Source organism: Equus przewalskii, chromosome 13, assembly GCF_037783145.1.
Source record: "Equus przewalskii isolate Varuska chromosome 13, EquPr2, whole genome shotgun sequence".
NCBI lineage: Eukaryota > Metazoa > Chordata > Mammalia > Perissodactyla > Equidae > Equus > Equus przewalskii.
In genome coordinates this window covers 90542325-90552129 of record NC_091843.1, presented here as the reverse complement: position 1 = coordinate 90552129, position 9805 = coordinate 90542325, and the positions used below count along the sequence as shown (strand labels likewise).

Below are 9805 nucleotides of genomic sequence, written 5' to 3'. Positions count from 1 at the left end.
CGGCGGCGGGACGCCCGGGAACCCCTCCCGCCCGTCACGCCGCGGCGGGGGCTGCCCGCCGGCCCGCCGGCCCGCCGGCCCGGCGCCGCGGCGGCTTTGGGGCCCGGCCGCCGCCGCCTCGGCCCGCGCGGCGAGGGCTGTGCGCGGCCGCCCGCCTCGCGCCCTTTGTATCGCGGCCGCGCCCGGGCCGCCGCGGGCCGTCAGCGCGGCTGCACTCGCCCGGAGGGCGGGCGGGCGGTCCGCGGAGAGAAACGTGGAGGCTGGCAGCCGGCGGCGGCCCGCGGTCGGTGCGGACAGTTGTCCTCAGGTGCTTCCCGGCGGCCCTGCCTTCACGGGGACGGCGCAGCGCTGGGACTTCCTTTTACCCTAAAGGAAGGGCGTTTCTGAAATACAAGTTGTGTGGTGGATTAGGTATTTGGAAATCCAGGGGTGTAAGATGGGGTCCCGACGTGCTCGTTGCGGGGATGACAGGAGTTCCTTGGGATTTTAACTTTTCGCTGTGGCATCCGGCCTTCAGATGGGGGTGGTAGGGAAGTTGTGCTCAGCGAAGCGGGGCGGGGGAGGCAGGTTTTTGGGAAACGATTCCGCTTTGCCCCGGCCCTGCACCCCATTCTTAGAGAACGGCTCCGCCGAGTTGAAAACCAGCAGCTGCAGAAGGGGCTGTGCGTCCGAGGAGCCGCTTTCTGTCTGCTTCCCGTGCACGCGCAGAGCACAAATGCCTCCAGCTTGGCGGTGCGGCTTGTCCTTCCCCTGGTTTCCTCTGGGCCTGGTGAACTGGGCTGCTTCGTTGTCTTTTTCCGAAATGGGGCCCTCCCCGCGTCAGCCCTGATGGACGGACATCTTCGTCCTGGGCGTGCAGGGAATTACTGACTTCCTCCCACTGCAATAAGTACGAAATCTTTCAAAGTGATCAGGCTTATTACCATTATATATTGGGAGCAGGATAAGGTTTTGGTAAGAATGTGTATGATTCTGGTTGTAAATATTCCCATCATCCAGACTTGTTATGGTATTCATTGTTTTTATGACTGTTTTTTTTTTTCTTTATGTAATTTTGAAGCTGTCGCGTGAACTCAGTTTTTCTACATATGGTAAATGAACTGCTTTGAAATGTCACTGTACTAAGCTGAGGAGAATTGCTTGCATTTAACCATGTTGAGTTCTGCAAATACTGTTTTTAAGAAATTTGGTTATAAAGGAAGGCAAACCCAGGGACATATGTACTGAAATAAGTTTATCAAATATAAACGGCAGGGAGGAGCACAGCAGTACGTGGGAGTTATTTTTATTGCCCAGGGCATTGATTATGAATATTTCTTCCTGGCATTGATATTTGAATACATATTGGTGCCAAAAAGAACTTGTTCCCGATAAAACTGTTCGGTTTACCAGCAAACAGGTGAGAAAGCTGAGAGAATTAAAGTGACTGGTTAACTGATGAAGTTTTCAAAAATGGTGGAGAATAATGCCACCTTCAAAAAGGAAGGATCAGAGCCCTTGAAATTCCCAAGATGTTGGGGATCTTTCTTAGCTGGTCCCATTCAGTTAGCGCCCTGGTAGATACCTGGTGAGTATTGGCTCGTCAGAGGGGTCTCCTGCGCTGCAGAGGGGGCGAACCCTGCAGTGGAAGACAGACGTTTCCAAGGGTGGGACTGTGAATTTGTAGTTATGTGCATGGGTGTGAGTGTAGGAGAGAGTTCCTAGATGCCACATTCTGTTGCTCCACGACCTCCTTGCTAGAATTCTTTGAAGTACTTGTCAGTAGGTGTAATAAGTAAGAATGTTAGAGTTCTAGAGTCTTAATGCTGAAATGAGATATTGGAACAGGAAACAGGGGTGCAGATTTGTCTTGGAACTTTCTGGAGTGGGTAGAATGCATACAGCAATGGTGGCTACATCTTACTCCAAGATGGTACCTGATGTTAGAGCAAATATCTGAACTCAGAACTGAAAGAAAGCTGATAACTCAAGGAAAGACCGCAGGATTTGAATTGAAATAGGTCTTTTTACTGGTTAAAATTTAAAAACAAAGCAGATCTTTTTAGTGTAGCGTAACAGTTAGGAACAGGAGCTCTCAAGCCAGACTTCTTGGATTCAAATCTTGGCACCTTTCATAATTATCTGCGTGGCTTTGGGCAAGTTACTTAATCTCACTGTGCCTCAGTTTTCTCATCTCATAATGTAATGAGGATTAAATGAGTTTGTACAATAAATAAGCTCTTAGAACTAGGCTTGGTGTGTAGTAAACACTCCGTAATTAATAACTGCTGTTAGTATGATCGTCGTCATGATTATTGATATTTTAGAAAACAACCATAAAATAGTAATCACTAGTATCAGGACTATGAGGTAACTATTGTAAACCCTTGATGCATTTCCTTTCAGTATTTTTAGTTTGATTTTTACATAGTTGAGGCTTTACTAGCTGAATAATTTTCCACTCTGCTTTTTTCAGCCAGTACCATAAGCATTTTCTCCTGCTATGATTTTGTCAGCGTCTTTTTATTTTTTATTTGTTTATTTATTTTGCAGGGAAAGATTCACCCTGAGCTAACGTCTGTTGCCAGGCTTCCTCTTTTTTTCCCCTCGCAAAGCCCAGTGCATGATTGTATATCCTAGTTGTAAGTCCTTCTAGTTCTCCTATGTGAGCCACCACCACAGCCTGGCCACTGACAGATGGGTGGTGTGGTTCTGCCACCCGGAGACAAACCCGGGCCACTGAAGCAGTGAGAGCGCCAAACTTCAACCACTAGACCATCAGGGCTGACTCTTGTCAGCATCTTTTTAAATGACCACATGTTTGTGTGAATTTCTCTTAATTAAACGTTTTCCTGTTGCACAATTAGCAAGTTTCTAACTTTTTTATGCAGTTATAAGAACACTACAATGAACATCCTTGTACATAATACAATTTCTGTGTTTTAGATTATTTCGTTAAGATAGATTCCCCAAAGTGAAAATCTTGGGTCAGAGTATATGAACATTCAGAGGTCAAGGTCCATGTTGCCAAATTGCTTTTACTTAAGGGAAATAAAGGACTTAAACTGAGGAGCACATGTTTATTGCCCTTATTGCTTGAGATGGGAGGAGAGAGAGAGAATTAACATTTTTTCCGTGTAGTATACTAGACATTATTTGTAGGCAGTTAGCATACATGGTTACTTTTACATATGTGATGCTCATTATCATAGACTTGTATTACATGTGGGAGTTACTTCCATTTTACTGATGGGAGAAGTGAAGTGTAGATAGGTAAGTGCCTGAAGACTCAGAGTTCAAGGCTGGATCTGAATCTGGATCTGCCTGGTTGCAAAGCACATATTCTTTTATTTGTAAAATTTTATGTAATATAAGTATTCAGAATTTTAAAATGAATACATATATATAATGAATGAATACAAAATCTTATAATGAATCTTTTTTTTTTTAAAGATTTTATTTTTCCTTTTTCTCCCCAAAGCCCCCGAGTACATAGCTGTATATATTTTAGTTGTGGGTCCTTCTAGTTGTGGTATGTGGGATGCCGCCTCAGCATAGCCTGATGAGTTGTGCCATGTCTACGCCCAGGATCCGAACTGGTGAAACCCTGGGCTGTCGAAGCAGAATGCACAAACTTAACCACTTGGCCACGGGGCCAGCCCCTTATAATGAATCTTATAATTCACCATAGCATAGTGAATCTACTAACTATTAATCATAGATCACATTTTTAAGACAGTGAAACTGAGCTGGAAGTAATGAATGGATAAATTACAAAGTCACACCAGATAGGGCTTAACTATCCACATACATTTTAGAAAAGGGAAAAAAAACCCTTACTTGGATGAGATGTAATTGGTAGTGAATATATAAAGCTGGTTTGTAAAATGAATGCAGCAAGCATTTGTGGGTAAAACACTCTTAATAATGACCTCGGCACAGGTGGGGAGGGAAAAAAAGAGAAATCCATCGAAATTGAGGTTAAGAGAACTGACAAAGGCCCATTAAATAACTAAATTGAAAAATACGCTTAGTAAACCCCCTGGCAAAGTAAACTAAAGTCTTAATAGAGAGATACCCCCCAAAAATTAAGAGGTGTTCTAGATAAGGAGAATAAGGTAAGGGGTGGGAGATTAATTTTATACTGAAAATAAAAGCAAAAAAAACCCATTTGAGTTGCATTTTACAGTTGATTTTGAAGCACTCTGAAGCCACTAGTAAAATAATCATCTCTGGAGCCCTTTAATCCTCAGATGAAGAAGTTACTGCCGTAGAGGATCCCAGAAAAGCATTGCTTTTGTCTTTACTAAGGAAGAAATTAGAGAAGAGAAATATTTCAGCAATCAGCAAATTGTGAGCGTATTAAACAGGTGTGAGTAAATGATTAGGTGGTATTCACCAGAATTGTAAAGAAACAAATATAAAACATTGATCCTTATGCTGCCATTAGAAATAATGGTTTTAAAAAATACTTAATGAAGTAAAAATATAGTTTACTTTGGTTGGAGCATAGGAAAACAGGGAACTGAAGAGAAAGATGGCAAATTAGGAAGGACTTCATGTGCCGTTTATTCATTCACTAAAGATTTATTAGTGCTAGGATTGTCCCTTGTTGTCAAGAGATTTACATGCTAGTGGAGGAGAGATACGTAAACAGAAAAGTGCAGTGGAATAGGCACAGCTTTTATGATACGAATCTGGAGGCGCCCAGGAGGGCTAGCAATAGAGTCCGTGGGGAGGGTGGGAGAAATGGCTCAGGCTTTTCTGGGGAAAAGGGGCAGCACTTCAGAGGGCGTGTCAGCAAAGATAAGGACCTACTATGTTATTGTAACTCTAAGCAGTTGAGGGGCCCTAAAAGGTGTAGAGCAGGAGTCCACAGCTTTCTGCAAAGGACCAGACAGTAAATATATTCTGCTGTGTGGGCCATGGTAGTGCAAAAGCAGTCCTAGACAGTGGAGACTAGTGGGTGTGGCTGGATTGGACTGGTGGGCCCACTAGGATATGGTGGGGGGTTTGAAGAAGGGAGGACCTGCTGAGCTGTGTGTCGCCCTAGCACGAGCCATTGAGAGATTTGAAATGAGGACTTCACAACATTGATTGGGGTGAAGAGCAGAATAAAATAGAAAGATAGGTTTTTTTTTTAAGCAATGTAAACCAATAAGAAAAGAGAAAACAATTTTTTAAATGGACAAATTCACAGAAGAGGAAATGCAGCTATGCAATAAACATGAAATAATGCTCTATCTCACCAATAGGGAAATGCAAAGTAAAACTGACTTTTTTACCCATCATATTGACAGAAGTGAAAAAGTTTTGCTAATGTGTATTGACAAGGTTGTAGGAAGACTCATGCATTGAATAAATCAGTACAACCATTTTACTTTGAAAGTAAAAACATTTTTGACCCAGCAGTTTCCCTTTCTTTCTCTGACACACCCAGAGAAATGGGTGTATCAGGAGTCATGTGTGTTCAAGATTGTCTTTGTCAGTAGCCACAGAACCTCCAGACTTCCAGGTCACCTTTCATCTCCTTCCCTCCGGTTCATAAAAGGGTCTGTGTTTGTCTACCTTTTTTTTAACCCCTTCCCAACTCTTCATGCTCTCCTGATGTGCCTTGCTGGAATTTACAGCCCATCATCCTCAAAATCCAGTCTCAACCTATTCTTGGTATTCCCTTCACTTTGTTGCTCTTGTGGAACCTGTGCACTGTGCATTTGGGGCTGTTATTTTTTCCCCATAGCTCTCCTTATCCCTGTGCTAGAGGTGGGGAAGGTATCTGCCATGCATGTGTTTGCTGCTTTCAAGCTATTCTTCCTCCCTTCTCCCTAAAAATCCTCAGTTTGGGGTTGTGTCTTCAGGTTATGTAATCCACTACCCCTCCTAATTGCTATCAGTTACTACCCTCCAGGTCATTGCTCCTCGTTTCTCAATTATTTTAGCCCTGGGCTCATTGCCCCTCTTTCCAGTACCACCTCAGTCTTTATTTTGAAATTGAAGAGGTTATACATCACTGACCTCTCCAGTCCCCTGGGCTCTCGTTTCTTAGCTTTCTCCAGCGCTCCTCCCATCCAGCCCTTCTCAGTTGCTCACTCCAGTCGTCATCCCCTCTTGCCTCATCCATAACTGCAGTCCATCCGCAGTTTCCGTTTCATGTGCTCCATTCTGTGACCCACTTCCTGTTGGGGAAGTTAACTCCTACTTAGTGTCTCAGCCGGAACCGTCTTTGACCCCCATGGAATCTCCAATCCATTCATCCTACCCCTGCTTCCCTGCCACTCACCCTCTTGATGTTTTCCCTTGCTTTCTTACTCATCTTAAATACCATGGTTAATCATTTTAATCACTCTTTTTGCATTTGCTCCCTTGCTCTTTGCTTGTTTGGTAGAACCACATCCCTAGTTAAAACCAACTGCTTTTCTTGCACCTGCCCCTATGTAGCTTAGTGTGGCTGGAAGAAAACACACATCCACACATGACCACATACCTCAAGTGGGTCCTTAATGCTGCCTGTTGATTGTACTGTATTTTCCTAGTCTCTTCACTCTCCCGCTCTTGTAAATGACTATTTCATATCTTTTCTTCAAACCTCCAATATCTCTTTTGTCATCGTCACTTTCAGCTCATGACCTTGCTTCCTACTTTGCTAAGAAAATTGAAGCAGTCAGAAAACTTCCACAGACCCCCCACCAGCCCATGTACCTGCCAGCATCTGTCAGCACACACTGTCTTCCCGCTCGTTACCTTAGATTAACTGTTCATCATCTTCTGTCTGCTTTTGTTCCAGATCCCATCCTCTCTCGTTTGCTCAAGGACATTGCTTCGGCTTCTCTCCTTCCACATGTCAGCAAATAGACATGCTATTACTTCTCCAATATTTAAAAAAAAAACTTGATCCACTCTTCACCTTTCTCATTTTCCTTTTGCAGCATTATTCCTCGAAAGAGTTGTCTGTACTTGCTATTCCCAAGTTCTCTCCTCTCATACTCCATTAAACCCACTCCAGTGAGGCCTTTGTTTGCACCCTTCCCACTGAGACAGCTCCTCAGGTTCTCCAGTAACTCCCATGTTGCCAGATACCACATGCCATTGATTCTGATCATCTTACTTGCCCTGTCAGCAACGTTTGACACAGCTATTTTTTCACTTATCCTTGGAACTCTTTCTTTCTGGGATACCACACACCCCTAGTTATCTCCTACCTCCGTACTGGTTCCTTGTAATTCTCTGTTGCCTTTCTTCTCATAGACATCTTAATATTGGAGAGCCCCAAGTCTCAGTCCTTGGTTGTGTTTGTTTTTTGTTTTTCTTTTCTATATTCTATTGGTAATCTCATTCAGTCTCAAATCTTTAAATACCATCTAAATGCCAGCAATGCCCAAATTTAGATCTATGGCCTCTCTCCCTGACTCTAGTCTCATATGTTCAACTGCCTATTCAACATCTGTACCTAAATGTCTAATAATAGACATCAAACTCAGCATGTCCAAAACTGAACTCCTAAACTTCCTCCCCAGTGCCTACTCTCCCCATAGACTTCCTCATTTCTGTTTGTCAGTGGCAACTCCATCCTCTCAGTAGCTCAGGCTAAAATCTTGGAGTTATTCTTAACTTTTCCTCCTCTTTGACTTTTCTAATCCATTCTTTCAGGACAGACTGTTCTTTCTATATCATCAGAATATATCCAGAATCTTACATCTTACCGTGCCTCACCTCTCCAGACCACCACCCTGGTCCAAGTCATTACCGTCATATCTCCTTGAATTACTTAAGTAGATTACTACCTGGTCTCCCTACTTCACCCTAGCCCCTCCCAACAGTATTTTCTCAATATAATAGCCAGAATGAGCCTTTTACAAATTAAGACAGTCCCTGCCACTTCTCTATTCAAAGCCCTGCAGTGACTCCTGCTTTCAGTCAGAGAAAATCTAGTCCTTAGAATGGCCTCCAAGGCTCTACATAATCTGCCCAGCCCACTCCCCTTTCTCCTGACTTTGTTTCCTACCACCCTTCCCTCCTTGCTCGCTGGCCTCCTGGCTATATCATAAACATAGCAGTCCTGTTCCCACGTCAGGGCCTTTGCTTTAGCTGGTTCAGCTGTCTGAATGTATTTCTCCCAAAGATCATCTTGGCTTGCTGGCCTTACCTCCAGGTCTTTGCTCAGGTTTCACCTTCTGTAAACACCCTATTTAGTTCTGCATCCTTCCCTCCCCCATCCCCCTTATTCTGGATTCTTATTTTTTGCATAGCACATACAATCTTTTAACACACTCTATCAGAGGTCAGCAAGCTATACTCCATTGCCCTGTGCCTTGTTTTTGTACAGCCTGTGAATTAAGAATGGTTTTTACATTTTTAAAGGGTTATAAAACAAAAAGAATATACAGTAGACATATGTGGTCTGCAAAGCCTAGAATATTAACTCTCTGACTCTCTGCAGAAAAAGTTTGCACTGTATATTCTGTTTATTTTCTTTTTCCTCCCACGAGAATGTAGGCTCCAGGAGGGCCAAGATCTTTGTTTTATTTATTGCTGTATCTGCAGCAACTAGAGCAGGGCCTAGAATATAGTAGGCACTCAGGAAGTATTTGTTCAATGAATTAATTGCTTGTAATGGTGCAAAATGGTAAATAGGTTGTGTTCATCAATAAATTGTGCTGTGGTTAGTAATGAAACAGAGCTATATATAATGAGTAGGAAAGCTAAGACATTTTAAATGAGTTGTTATAGACCAAAAATAAAACTCTTTATTTGTACAGAAACATGTGTATTTAAATGCACAAAAAACAGCTCTACAAGGATATGCATCAGCTGAGTATTAGAGTACCTCTGGGGGGGAGACAAGATCAGGAGAGAAACTTGAAGACAGCTGGAATTTTATCCATATTGTGTCCCTTTTTTTTTTAATACAATGAAAGCAGTCACATACTAGTTTTTCATTTAAAGATTTTTTTTAATGAAGAGAAAGGGGAAAATATAGGTACTAACTAAAGCAGTGAGAGGAAATAGAGAGTGATGGGTGGAGAGAGAGGAAAGAGAACATTGCTTTTCTTAAATGTCACATTTGGCCGACAGTCCGAGTGAGGAGGAGTGAGCAATATGAATAGGTGGAGAAGGGGCCTGCAAAAGTAAAGACCCTTAGGTGAGAAGAAGCCTGACATCATCAGGGAGCTGCAGGAAGACCAGTGGCGCTGAGGCGTAGTGCAAAGGGGGCAGAGACTGCTAGGACGTAGCTCGGAGGCAGGCAGGAGCCCAGATTAGGGATGGCTTTGTAGGCTTTGGTAAGGATGTGAGGTTTTATTCTAAGTGTGGTGAGAAACCGTTGGAAGGTTTTGATGGAGAGAAGACATGATTTAATTGCAGATTTAACAAGATCATTTTTGCTGCTTTGTCTCAGAGAACAGGCTGTAAGGGAACAAAAGAGAAGGCTGGGAAACCTACAGTAGACCGTGTTTGTGTGGAACATGGGGTTTGGGCTGGGGCAGACAGTGGGGGAAGTGAGAAGTAGTCAGAGTGTGTTTTGAAGGTGTATTTTGAGGATATATTTTGACAGCACTGGCTGATGGTTTGGATGTGGGATATGAGGGAAGACAAAGATGACCCATTAGTATTTTGGCCTGAACAACGGGATGAACACTAGTGACATTTAGTGATATTAGGCAACTGGAGGAGGAGCAGCTTTGAACTGGATGGGGAAAGGAATCAAGAGTTCTTTTTTAGCCAGCAAAGTGTGAGATGCCCACTTAACAGACAAGTGGATGTGTCTTGTTAGACATTGGATGCTTGAGTTTGGAATTCAGAGTACTCTTGGATGGCACAGACTGGATGA

The 9805-nt window shown here is 43.2% G+C and overlaps 1 protein-coding gene across 4 annotated transcripts in view; it reads left to right on the top strand.

Moving 5' to 3' along the window:
- TNPO1 (transportin 1) overlaps positions 1–9805 on the top strand; it is a 91948-nt gene that overhangs the window by 486 nt on the left and 81657 nt on the right. Inside the window, exon 1 of one of the 4 annotated variants that reach the window (XM_070569863.1) lies at positions 106–411. The exons of 2 other annotated variants lie outside the window; for them this stretch is intronic. The gene's annotated coding sequence lies outside the window, so the exon portion shown is untranslated. Of the gene's footprint in view, positions 1–105; positions 412–9805 lie in introns of those variants that run through there. One more of the 4 variants, XM_070569867.1, reaches the window with a different exon arrangement.